The sequence below is a fragment of the Convolutriloba macropyga genome, unplaced genomic scaffold (assembly GCF_964194025.1).
Source record: "Convolutriloba macropyga unplaced genomic scaffold, txConMacr16.3 SCAFFOLD_409, whole genome shotgun sequence".
Classification (NCBI taxonomy): domain Eukaryota; kingdom Metazoa; phylum Xenacoelomorpha; order Acoela; family Convolutidae; genus Convolutriloba; species Convolutriloba macropyga.
This window is the reverse complement of record NW_027451389.1, coordinates 53825-67500: the sequence shown is the minus strand read 5'-3', so window position 1 is coordinate 67500 and position 13676 is coordinate 53825. Positions and strand designations below refer to the sequence as shown.

Below are 13676 nucleotides of genomic sequence, written 5' to 3'. Positions count from 1 at the left end.
CTACTATCAAACACAGGTCGAAGTTTCCATTCAGTCATTAATTCCAACTTTCAAATGTTGTTGTTTCAGCTTTCGCTTACTAGAAGCAACATAATACTCGCTGCAATACAGACCTCGGGAAACCCTCACCGTGAATAAGGTTCACTCACATATTTCACTACATTTTGCGTGGGATTGGAGATGAGGCTACTCGTTCTTGCTCAGTACTAGGCTGAAAATTAACGAAACTTCGTTACAAACGTTCACATGTTGATGTTTCCGCTTTCGCGTACTCGAAACAACATAATACTAGTCTTTGTAATTTAGTTTCATAATTTCAACTGTTCTCATGCAGAATTTTTGCTCATTCTTATCCCAAATTTTGACCTGGCTACTAGTTACACTCCTTGTACTTATTGCAAAATGACCACAAATTTCAACAGCTTTCACATGTTGCTGTTTCGGCTTTCGCTTACTACAGTCAACATAATACTCGTTGCAAAATAAGTGCTCGGCATCTGCAATTTTCCAAAGACGAAGTTTCGCCAGTTCAATTTTCGCTCGCCAATTATGGCTACTAATTCACACGGTACTGAGCTCAACAACATTAAATTTGTTCAGCAAGACTTTCACATGTTGATGTTTTGGCTTTCGCCTACTAGAAGCAACATAATACTCGTCTTGTTAGCTCATTCAATGAGAATAGCTTTTCCCGTTGAGAATTTTTGCCTTCAATTGGCGTTGTAGTGAGTTTGGCTACTCAGATCACCAAATACTTGTGACAATTCGAACCAGAAATGTTTTCAATTTTCACATGCTGATGTTTCGGATTCAACCTACTAGAAGCAGCATAATACTTGTATTCAACAATTTCTGTATCAAATCCCAGTTTTCTCTGGTGCATCTTTGCCAAACTATTCCAAACTGCCTGAGTCTGAATACCAATTACAGGTACTAGTAAATGCACGTTACTAAGGACTATATAGTTCTAGGTTACTGTACACAACGACGTTCACATGTTGATGTTTCAGCTGCCGCTTACTAGAAACAACATAATACTTATCGTGCATACCTTTCCATAACTTGTCCTTTTCAGATGCATTAGTTTCCCTTTGTCTTGGCTTCTACAGTCAGACTGGCTACTAGTAACAGCACAGTACTAATCACATATCGTTCTACAGTTTGCAGACAACTTTCACATGTTGATGTTTCAGCTTTCGCCTACTAGAAACAACATAATACTCGCTGTATACATTTGTAGTTCTCTATGTAACTTTCATGTGAAGAAGTTTCGCCAGTCTTTTTGACTGTCTCAAATCTGAGTCATGCTTAGGCTACTAGTTGCTTCATAGTACTTATCGCCTCGAGATCATTGAACAAAACTTGATTTTCACATGTTGCTGTTTCAGCTTCCGCTTACTAGAAACAACATAATACTAGTCTCATTAAGTTCCGTCTCTTTGCAATTTTCTTATGAAGAAAATTCGCCATCACAATGACTCCAGCAGTTCTTGATCAAGGAATGCAATCATTGATCAGAATGCTATTATTTGAATCGGTTCTGCTTTAAGTGTTCCAATTTTATTGGAAGCACCAACAATAGAACATCAATGTGTTCAATCGAGAGTTATATAACCCTGAATCGGACGCAGTCAACAGCCGAAGCCGAGACCGCCTTTTGCGTTAGAGAGGTCGGTAAACAAATCTTGCGATTCATACCGAATTAACACATATAGCTGTGCTCCTCTTCGTAAAGCGAGCCAAGTGATCCCCTGTTGAAGGATGTATTTGGACCAATCTAGTAGCATTTGGTTTCCAACAAGCTCTCCCAAGTTAGCTTACTTATTGGGCTTTTCAACCAATTCGGTTGGCTACAAGCATCATCAAAGTACTAGCCACAGATTGATCGCAAAATTCTACGACTTTCACATGTTGATGTTTCGGCTTGCGCTTAGCCTACTATAAGCAACATAATACTAGTCATATCATAGAGCGTGATCAGCTTGTGACGTTCTCATGATGAAGTTTCACCAACAGTGTCTCACTTCGAGCTTAAATCCAGCTACTAGTAACTACACAGTACTGACTGCAACGATAACTTTTATCTATACCTTTCACATGCTGCGCTTTCGGCCAGGGCCTACTAACGTCAACATAATACTCGATATAAACTTTTGTTCATGATGCAGCTTCCCCATGCAGAAGTTTCGCCTTCAAATGCTCTCTTGGCCATATGACGTAAGAAAAGGTTACTAGTAACATCACAGTACTAGCCACAGTTTGATTGCAAAATTCTACGACTTTCACATGTTGATGTTTCGGCTTGCGCTTAGCCTACTAGAAGCAACATAATACTAGTCATATCATAGAGCGTGATCAGCTTGTGACGTTCTCATGATGAAGTTTCACCAACAGTGTCTCATTTCGAGCTTAAATCCAGCTACTAGTAACTACACAGTACTGACTGCAACGCTAACTTTTATCTATACCTTTCACATGCTGCGCTTTCGGCCAGGGCCTACTAACGTCAACATAATACTCGATATAAACTTTTGTTCATGATGCAGCTTCCCCATGCAGAAGTTTCGCCTTCAAATGCTCTCTTGGCCATATGACGTAACACAAGGTTACTAGTAACATCACAGTACTAGCCACAATTTGATCGCAAAATTCTACGACTTTCACATGTTGATGTTTCGGCTTGCGCTTAGCCTACTATAAGCAACATAATACTAGTCATATCATAGAGCGTGATCAGCTTGTGACGTTCTCATGATGAAGTTTCACCAACAGTGTCTCACTTCGAGCTTAAATCCAGCTACTAGTAACTACACAGTACTGACTGCAACGATAACTTTTATCTATACCTTTCACATGCTGCGCTTTCGGCCAGGGCCTACTAACGTCAACATAATACTCGATATAAACTTTTGTTCATGATGCAGCTTCCCCATGCAGAAGTTTCGCCTTCAAATGCTCTCTTGGCCATATGACGTAAGAAAAGGTTACTAGTAACATCACAGTACTAGCCACAGTTTGATTGCAAAATTCTACGACTTTCACATGTTGATGTTTCGGCTTGCGCTTAGCCTACTAGAAGCAACATAATACTAGTCATATCATAGAGCGTGATCAGCTTGTGACGTTCTCATGATGAAGTTTCACCAACAGTGTCTCATTTCGAGCTTAAATCCAGCTACTAGTAACTACACAGTACTGACTGCAACGCTAACTTTTATCTATACCTTTCACATGCTGCGCTTTCGGCCAGGGCCTACTAACGTCAACATAATACTCGATATAAACTTTTGTTCATGATGCAGCTTCCCCATGCAGAAGTTTCGCCTTCAAATGCTCTCTTGGCCATATGACGTAACACAAGGTTACTAGTAACATCACAGTACTAGCCACAATTTGATCGCAAAATTCTACGACTTTCACATGTTGATGTTTCGGCTTGCGCTTAGCCTACTAGAAGCAACATAATACTAGTCATATCATGGAGCGTGATCAGCTTGTGACGTTCTCATGATGAAGTTTCACCAACAGTGTCTCATTTCGAGCTTAAATCCAGCTACTAGTAACTACACAGTACTGACTGCAACGATAACTTTTATCTATACCTTTCACATGCTGCGCTTTCGGCCAGGGCCTACTAATGTCAACATAATACTCGATATAAACTTTTGTTCATGATGCAGCTTCCCCATGCAGAAGTTTCGCCTTCAAATGCTCTCTTGGCCATATGACGTAACACAAGGTTACTAGTAACATCACAGTACTAGCCACAATTTGATCGCAAAATTCTACGACTTTCACATGTTGATGTTTCGGCTTGCGCTTAGCCTACTAGAAGCAACATAATACTAGTCATATCATAGAGCTTGATCAGCTTGTGACATTCTCATGATGAAGTTTCACCAACAGTGTCTCATTTTGAGCTTAAATCCAGCTACTAGTAACTACACAGTACTGACTGCAACAATAACTTTTATCTATACCTTTCACATGCTGCGTTTTCGGCCAAGGCCTACTAACGTCAACATAATACTCGATATAAAATTTTGATCATGATGCAGCTTTCCCATGCAGAAGTTTCGCCTTCAAATGCTCTCTTGGCCATATGACGGAACACCAGGTTACTAGTAACATCACAGTACTAGCCACAGTTTGATTGCAAAATTCTACGACTTTCACATGTTGATGTTTCGGCTTGCGCTTAGCCTACTAGAAGCAACATAATACTAGTCATATCATAGAGCGTGATCAGCTTGTGACGTTCTCATGATGAAGTTTCACCAATAGTGTTTCATTCGAATTGGTTCTGCTTTAAGCTCTCCAATTGTTTTGGATGAACCAGTTTTGCCCTTCGAAGCCACTTTTGTGAGCTTTTGTGGGTCTTTACCAAGAGGATATACCTCAAGGCCTCTTTCAATTCCTTTAAGTTCTTTCAACTCCTTTACAGTTTCTAGGTTCACATAGCTGCAAACCTTATTTCTAGTTTTAAGTCTGGCCAACTTGGGGAGAGTTGGTGCAGACCGTGACCAATTCTAGTAGGATGCCACAACAAGAATGTGATCAACTTAGCTTGTCGATGAACCTGCCCCACATTCAAACAACTCTATCGCCTTTTCCTCGTATAGTTATATGCGAGGGCCTCTCATAGAGAGCGCTGTTAGCAACCTTTTCCACATAGACGATAAAGTTGTGAGTGTTTTGCACATGGCTGTTGTCATCACCACGTGACGAGTCAACTCAGCTTGACTCTCTACACTCCGACAAGCTTTGCACATACGCCTTTAGTTCAGTATGTGTCTTTAATCTGACTCCGGTGCCTCAAGCCGGAAAAATTGTCAGATTATGATCATTATCGGTTAGTCATCCCGATGCAAGATCGTATCGTACTGTCTTTGTCTACCTCCAGATTCCGAAGAACAGGAGGAGACTCTCCCAGACCTACATATCTGGGAGAATGTTCAGAGGGCGAGAAGCTGTGGATTACTCTCCCCTAAGAACTGACTAAACTTTACCCTCGTCCAAGGTAAGTTTATTTTAGCTAGCCTTCTATGTAAAGGATCTGAGGCTAAGCTGTGTTTTTTCGAGCCTTTGGCTCGGAGCAAGTTCAGTGGGCGCCCCGAGTAGCTCAACTCTTTCCCACTGAACAGCGCAACGCTCTGTCACTCGCTGGGATTTTTGCGTGTCGGTTCTAACCACGCGACTTGTGGACCTTTTTAGGCCTTTCTCATTCACAAGTCTATAGCTGGGCTTCTATAACCCAGCTTCTGAGATCTAGATAGCTGCAGTTCTGCTAGGCTGCTTTTGCTAACTAGTCTCCCTTTAAGCAGTCCCTTGCCATGACTGCTGAACTATGTATCCACACAAGTAGTTTTTGAGCTCGATACATAATTCGAGATTGGTTGCCAAGCAATCTCTAGCGACAGAGCGTCATGCGCACTACAGACATGGCCTCTACCAGCAGCCATGCCCGAAGGAATCAATCACTGATCCTTCCGCAGGTTCCCCTACGGAAACCTTGTTACGACTTTTACTTCCTCTAGACAATTAAGCTCGATCCGCTTCATCCCGTTGCCGGAGACCGAAGTCCCAACAGTAGGAATTTGCAATTCTTGCTTAACTATCCAATCAGTAGTAGCGACGGGCGGTGTGTACAAAGGGCAGGGACGTAATCCCTATGAGTTGTTGACTCATAAGTACCAGGAATTCCTGGTTCACGTCTGCAAGTTACAACAAACGATCCCCTTGAAGCGCTGTACTTTTCTCTGATTGCCCAGTCCATTTCGGACCAAGGGCTGAGTACTCAATCTAAAAGTACACAGTGTAGCGCGCGTGCAGTCCAGAACATCTAAGGGCATCACAGACCTGTTATAGCCTCACTTCATCTGCGGTATTTAATTCCGCATAGTTCCTCTAAGAAGTGTTTGAATTCACATATAGTGAATTTCATTATTTAGATGGAGAAGATCTCGTTCGTTATCGGAATTAACCAGACAGATCACTCCACTAACTAAGAACGGCCATGCACCACCGCCCATATAATCATGAAAGATATTCAATCTGTCAATCCTTAAGATGTCTGGACCGGGTGAGTTTTCCCGTGTTGAGTCAAATTAAGCCGCAGGCTCCACTCCTGGTGGTGCCCTTCCGTCAATTCCTTTAAGTTTCGATTTTGCAACCATACTTCCCCCGGAACCAATAAACTTTGGTTTCCCGGTTAATCTCTTGCCAAGTCAAGATCGACTTTGACAAATTGTAGGTTGGTATAGTTTATGGTCAGAATTACGAGGGTATCTAATCCTCTTCAATACTCTGACTTTCGTTCTTGATTAATGAAAACATTCTTGGCAAATGCTTTCGCAGTAGTTTGTCTTGCCACGATCCAAGAATTTCACCTCTAACGTAGCAATACAAATGCCCCCGTCTGTTCCTTTCAATCATTACCGCACTCAGCCAACCGGCATCAATCGAGTAGCGGGTCATTCTCCATTATTCCATGCTTTATTATTCGATCCCAAAGGATGCTTTGAACACTCTAATTTTCTCAGGGTGAAAACACCGTTTCCACAGTTCGTCACATTTAAGTGCAAACTATTTCTTCGATGCGAAGGATGAGCGGAACGAGTCAACAGATTTAACTGAAGACCATGTTGCCGTTCTACTCAAACAGATCCAACTATGAGCTTTTTAAACGCAGCAACTATTGCATACGCTTGTAGAGGCTGGTATTACCGCGGCTGCTGGCACCAGACTTGCCCTCTACTCGTTCATCAATGGAGCTTTTAAGTCCATTCCATTCTGATTACAAACCATAAAGGTTCATATCATTATTTCTAGTCACTACCTCCTCGTGCGGAGAGTGGGTAATTTGCGTGCCTGCTGCCTTCCTTGGATGTGGTAGCCGTTTCTAAGGCTCCCTCTCCGGAATCGAACCCTGATTCCCCGTTACCCGTCACAACCATGGTAGTCCGTTACACTACCATCATAGGTTGATAGGTCAGAAATTCGGAAGTTCCGTCCCCAAGCCGAAGCTATCTGGGATCTTTCAGTTACTAGGACTCATCACGGGATGTGTCTGTACTTAGCAAATCACCCGGTGTAGTCTTGTAAAAGTCTCCGACAGTGTCGGACAATCAGCATGCATTAGCTGCAGGGTTACCGCAGTTATTCATTTAGCTTGCAAATCAACTAATAGATAGTAACTGATTTAATGAGCCATTCGCGGTTCCACTTTTTCAAGCTTCGCTTGCACATGCATGGCTTAGTCTTTCAGACAAGCATATGGCAACTGACAGGATCAATCAGTTTAATTGTACTTTGAACAATCTTTCGATTTGTTCGAATTTAGAAAGACATAGCCTTGCGGCCTCGTCAATCTTGCTTTGAGCTTTTTAAATCACGAAGAGTTTCAATGCATGCTTTGGCATGGCTACTAGTTACTACACAGTACTCTACACACTTAGAGTTACCCACGATTACACATTTCACATGCTGATGTTTCGGCTCGCGCGTACTAGAAACAGCATAATACTATGTGTACTGGTAGATAGCGCTCTGTGAGCATTTCCCATGAGCAGGTTTTGCCCTCCAAATCTCTGTTCTACTGTTACCAATACCGGCTAACAACTGTATCATACTAGGGAGAATTGACTCATGATTTAAAAACCAGATGTTCACATGTCGATGTTTCGGCTCTCGCCTACTAGAAACAACATAATACTAGTCTGTTAAAAATCTCAATCACGCCGCCTCTTCAGATACAGAAGTTTTACCTTTTATTGGTTAGAGAACAGCTTTCCAGCTGTCGACATGGTTACTAGTAACAACACCGTACTCAACACAAAAACTTTTCAACTTCACAACTTTCACATGCTGATGTTTCTGCTTTCGCATACTAGAAACAGCATAATACTTATTGTTTTGTCAAGTAATTTGTGTGTCTTTCCCATGTGAAGTTTCACCGGTCAACAATGTTTCCCTGACCAATTACGGCTACTAGTAGCTGTATAATACTAGGGAAAATGATTGAGGATTTAATATCAGATTTTCACATGTTGATGTTTCGGCTTTCGCCTACTAGAAACAACATAATACTAGTCTGCTAAGAAATCTCGCTCAAATTGCCTTTTCACATACAGAAGTTTCACCTTCTATTGGTTAGAGAACAGTTCTCAGCTGTCGACATGGTTACTAGTAACAACATCGTACTCAACACAAAAATTCTTCAACTTCACAACTTTCACATGCTGATGTTTCTGCTTTCGCGTACTAGAAACAGCATAATACTTATTGCTTTGTCAAGAAGTGTGTGTGTCTTTCCCATGCGAAAGTTTCACCGGTCAGCAATAATTGCCGTGTCCAATTAAGGTTACTCATAGCTGTATAATACTAGGGAAAATGATTGAGGATTTAATATCAGATTTTCACATGTTGATGTTTCGGCTTTCGCCTACTAGAAACAACATAATACTAGTCTGCTAATAAATCTCGCTCAAATTGCCTTTTCACATACAGAAGTTTCACCTCTTCTTGGTCACTGTACAGATGATGCTGTCTGTTCTTTATTTGGTTCTGCTTATTATAAGGAGGGGCATCACTCCTTCCTCCTTGGTTTGCATGCATTAAGCCTGCTTTGTGAAAAGCGTATCTTTCTAGCTTTTCTTCGCCTTACTCGAGTAGGACGATACAATCCAGACATTAGTCAGTCTTGGTGTAAAGTCACTGAGTATTATTCGGTTCTGCTTTATTCAGCAATATGCTGTATAATTGTTGTAATTTGCGAACATATTTGTTCTCAGTTCCGAACTACTAGCGACGACAGATTACCAGCGGTCATGAGCCATCAAGGTAGTTCTTTGGTGCATCAAGTAGAGAGGTGCCATCAAACAACACTTCCCTAATAATGCTACACACATAGAATTTGCTACAGTGCAGCTTTTTACTTTGCAAAATTTGCGCACAAATTTTGCATAGAATAAATGTTTTATCAAGATTTTTAGATCCCCTCCCTTGAGAGAACGTTACTCCTTTAAGTGAACACCCCGCGGCGTCCTGTTGTTATTGCTTATAACCATTTCGCAAGCCGGAGGCATAATGCACTACGCAAGCCGCTACTTTGGCACAGAGGCACCTAGTTTTACACCCGGGACTTCAGGTGGCCCAGTTTTACACCCAGTACAGCGGTGCCAGTTGGTAACCCGGTGGATCCTCGGAGACCAGACATGATCATAGATCAAACCCGATGTATGCTACTCCTGAACGTATAGTATCTCCACTGTGCAATGAAATTATCGTTCGTTTCGGGCCTTCCTATACGTTCAGCAGACAATCGCTAGGAATTCACCTCGTGACCCGTGGTGACCACACTGGATTTCAAGTTTATTGATTTGGACAGACCTGTCATTTATTTTGCTTTTCAGCTTCAGTTCTGCTCGATCTAGCTTGCCTAAGGCTTGATCTCGCTTTGCTCACCCCTGTAGGAGCCTCTACTAGTACCACTCGGAGTAATGGGGAATCCACCAGACCTAATCGATGAATGCCATCAAACAACAAACATCATACCTGGCTTCATCAGGCATATTTTATTACTTCCGAGAGGTACTTTAGTATCAGATCTTTCTCCATGCCTCTTATGAGGACCCGTCAGACCTTTCGGTTTATCGTTTAGCTTCAGTCCTGCTCGATCTAGCTTTCCCAAGGCTCGATCTAGCTCTATTCGCCCCACTAGAGGGCTCTCTAAGACCCCTCGGTCTTAGTGTTAGCTCCGGTACTGCTCGGTCGTGCTTGCTGAAGGCCCGACCCAGCTTTAGTTAGATTCTCGTACTTTCTCTTGGCCTCTCTAGGAGGACCAGACAGACCTCTCGGTCTATCGTTTAGCTTCAGTCCTGCTCGATCTAGCTTGCCCAAGGCTTGATCAAGCTCTATTCGCCCCGCTAGAGGGCTCTCTAAGACCCCTCGGTCTTAGTGTTATCTTCTGTAATGCCTAACCAAGCTTACTACAGGCCTTGGTCAGGTCTTTATCGGTCACCGATTAGTAACAGACCAATCATAGGGCCTTCCACCCTATCCGGGTTGAGGTCTTTAGTCCAGCCATATTTTGACAAGACACCTCTCCCTAATAATGCCCCACACATAGAATTACTGTCCATGCAGTATTTAACTTGTGTTTTTTTCTAAAATTTGATTTTCACTTTTTGGAGGTTCATTTGCTCCTCTGACACTCTTTCAGCTTCAATCTTACTCGATCTAGCTTTCCCAAGGCTCGATCTAGCTCTATTCGCCCCACTAGAGGGCTCTCTAAGACACTTCGGTCTTAGTGTTAGCTCCGGTCTTGCTCAATCGTGCTTGCTGAAGGCGCGATCAAGCTTTAGTTAGCTTCTCGTACTTCCTCTTGGCCTCTCTAGGAGGACCAGACAGACCTCTCGGTCTATCGTTTAGCTTCAGTCCTGCTCGATCTAGCTTTCCCAAGGCTCGATCTAGCTCTATTCGCCCTGCTAGAGGGCTCTCTAAGACCCCTCGGTCTTAGTGTTAGCTCCGGTACAGCTCGGTCGTGCTTGCTGAAGGCCCGATCAAGCTTTAGTTAGATTCTCGTACTTTCTCTTGGCCTCTCTAGGAGGACCAGACAGACCTCTCGGTCTATCGTTTAGCTTCAGTCCTGCTTGATCTAGCTTTCCCAAGGCTCGATCTAGCTTATTCGCCCTGCTAGAGGGCTCTCTAAGACCCCTCGGTCTTAGTGTTAGCTCCGGTACAGCTCGGTCGTGCTTGCTGAAGGCCCGATCAAGCTTTAGTTAGCTTCTCGTACTTTCTCTTGGCCTCTCTAGGAGGACCAGACAGACCTCTCGGTCTATCGTTTAGCTTCAGTCCTGCTCGATCTAGCTTTCCCAAGGCTCGATCTAGATCTATTCGCCCTGCTAGAGGGCTCTCTAAGACCCCTCGGTCTTAGTGTTAGCTCCGGTACAGCTCGGTCGTGCTTGCTGAAGGCCTGATCAAGCTTTAGTTAGCTTCTCGTACTTTCTCTTGGCCTCTCTAGGAGGACCAGACAGACCTTTCGGTCTCTTGCTTAGCTTCAGTCCTGCTCGATCTAGCTTTCCCAAGGCTCGATCTAGCTCTATTCGCCCCGCTAGAGGGCTCTCTAAGACCCCTCGGTCTTAGTGTTAACTCCTGTAATGCCTAACCAAGCTTACTACAGGCCTTGTTCAGGTCTTTATCGGTCACCGATTAGTAACAGACCGATCATGGGGCCTTCCACCCTATCCGGGGTTGAGGTCTTTAGTCCAGCCATATTTTGACAAGACACCTCCCCCTAATAATGCCCCACACATAGAAATACTGTCCATGCAGTATTTAACTTGTGTTTTTTCTAAAATTTGATTTTCACTTTTTGGAGGTTCATTTGCTCCTCTGACACTCTTTCAGCTTCAATCTTACTCGATCTAGCTTTCCCAAGGCTCGATCTAGCTCTATTCGCCCCACCAGAGGGCTCTCTAAGACACTTCGGTCTTAGTGTTAGCTCCGGTCTTGCTCAATCGTGCTTGCTGAAGGCGCGATCAAGCTTTAGTTAGCTTCTCGTACTTTCTCTTGGCCTCTCTAGGAGGACCAGACAGACCTCTCGGTCTATCGTTTAGCTTCAGTCCTGCTCGATCTAGCTTTCCCAAGGCTCGATCTAGCTCTATTCGCCCCGCTAGAGGGCTCTCTAAGACCCCTCGGTCTTAGTGTTAGCTCCGGTACAGCTCGGTCGTGCTTGCTGAAGGCCCGATCAAGCTTTAGTTGGCTTCTCGTACTTTCTCTTGGCCTCTCTAGGAGGACCAGACAGACCTCTCGGTCTATCCTTTAGCTTCAGTCCTGCTCGATCTAGCTTTCCCAAGGCTCGATCTAGCTCTATTCGCCCCGCTAGAGGGCTCTCTAAGACCCCTCGGTCTTAGTGTTATCTCCTGTAATGCCTAACCAAGCTTACTACAGGCCTTGGTCAGGTCTTTATCGGTCACCGATTAGTAAACAGACCGATCATAGGGCCTTCCACCCTATCTGGGTTGAGGTCTTTAGTCCAGCCATATTTTGACAAGACACCTCCCCCTAATAATGCCCCACACATAGAATTACTGTTTATGCAGCTTTTCACTTGTGAAATTTTTAATTTTCGCAATTATTATAGAATAAGTGTTTGCGCAGCTTTTCATAGGTCGAGCTCTAGCTAGCTAGCTCAAGCTAGCTAGCTAGCTCAAGCTCAAGCTATCTAGCTCAAGCTCAAGCCAGCTAGCTCAAGCTCAAGCTAGCTAGCTAGCTCAAGCTCAAGCTAGCTAGCTAGCTCAAGCTCAAGCTAGCTAGCTCAAGCTCAAGCTAGCTAGCTCAAGCTCAAGCTAGCTAGCTAGCTCAAGCTCAAGCTCAAGCTAGCTAGCTCAAGCTCAAGCTCAAGCTAGCTAGCTAGCTCAAGCTCAAGCTAGCTAGCTAGCTCAAGCTCAAGCTAGCTAGCTAGCTCAAGCTCAAGCTAGCTAGCTCAAGCTCAAGCTCAAGCTCAAGCTAGCTAGCTAGCTCAAGCTAGCTAGCTAGCTCAAGCTCAAGCTAGCTAGCTAGCTCAAGTTCAAGCTAGCTAGCTAGCTCAAGCTCAAGCTAGCTAGCTAGCTCAAGCTCAAGCTAGCTAGCTCAAGCTCAAGCTAGCTAGCTCAAGCTCAAGCTAGCTAGCTAGCTCAAGCTCAAGCTCAAGCTAGCTAGCTCAAGCTCAAGCTCAAGCTAGCTAGCTAGCTCAAGCTCAAGCTAGCTAGCTAGCTCAAGCTCAAGCTCAAGCTAGCTAGCTAGCTCAAGCTCAAGCTAGCTAGCTAGCTCAAGCTCAAGCTAGCTAGCTCAAGCTCAAGCTAGCTAGCTCAAGCTCAAGCCAGCTAGCTCAAGCTCAAGCTCAAGCTAGCTAGCTAGCTCAAGCTCAAGCTAGCTAGCTAGCTCAATCTCAAGCTGCTAGCTAGCTCAAGCTCAAGCTAGCTAGCTCAAGCTCAAGCTAGCTAGCTAGCTCAAGCTCAAGCTCAAGCTAGCTAGCTCAAGCTCAAGCTCAAGCTAGCTAGCTAGCTCAAGCTCAAGCTAGCTAGCTAGCTCAAGCTCAAGCTCAAGCTAGCTAGCTCAAGCTCAAGCTCAAGCTAGCTAGCTAGCTCAAGCTCAAGCTGGCTAGCTAGCTCAAGCTCAAGCTAGCTAGCTAGCTCAAGCTCAAGCTAGCTAGCTCAAGCTCAAGCTCAAGCTCAAGCTAGCTAGCTAGCTCAAGCTAGCTAGCTAGCTCAAGCTCAAGCTAGCTAGCTAGCTCAAGCTTCAAGCTAGCTAGCTAGCTCAAGCTCAAGCTAGCTAGCTAGCTCAAGCTCAAGCTAGCTAGCTCAAGCTCAAGCTAGCTAGCTCAAGCTCAAGCTAGCTAGCTAGCTCAAGCTCAAGCTAGCTAGCTAGCTCAAGCTCAAGCAGCTAGCTAGCTCAAGCTCAAGCTAGCTAGCTAGCTCAAGCTCAAGCTAGCTAGCTAGCTCAAGCTCAAGCTAGCTAGCTAGCTCAAGCTCAAGCTAGCTAGCTCAAGCTCAAGCTAGCTAGCTAGCTCAAGCTCAAGCTAGCTAGCTAGCTCAAGCTCAAGCTAGCTAGCTAGCTCAAGCTCAAGCTAGCTAGCTAGCTCAAGCTCAAGCTAGCTAGCTCAAGCTCAAGCTAGCTAGCTCAAGCTCAAGCTA

The 13676-nt window shown here is 44.1% G+C and overlaps 1 pseudogene; it reads right to left on the bottom strand.

Moving 5' to 3' along the window:
* Positions 1–1611: 1611 nt before the first annotated feature.
* Positions 1612–1763, bottom strand: LOC142356647 (5.8S ribosomal RNA; annotated as a pseudogene).
* Positions 1764–13676: the final 11913 nt, after the last annotated feature.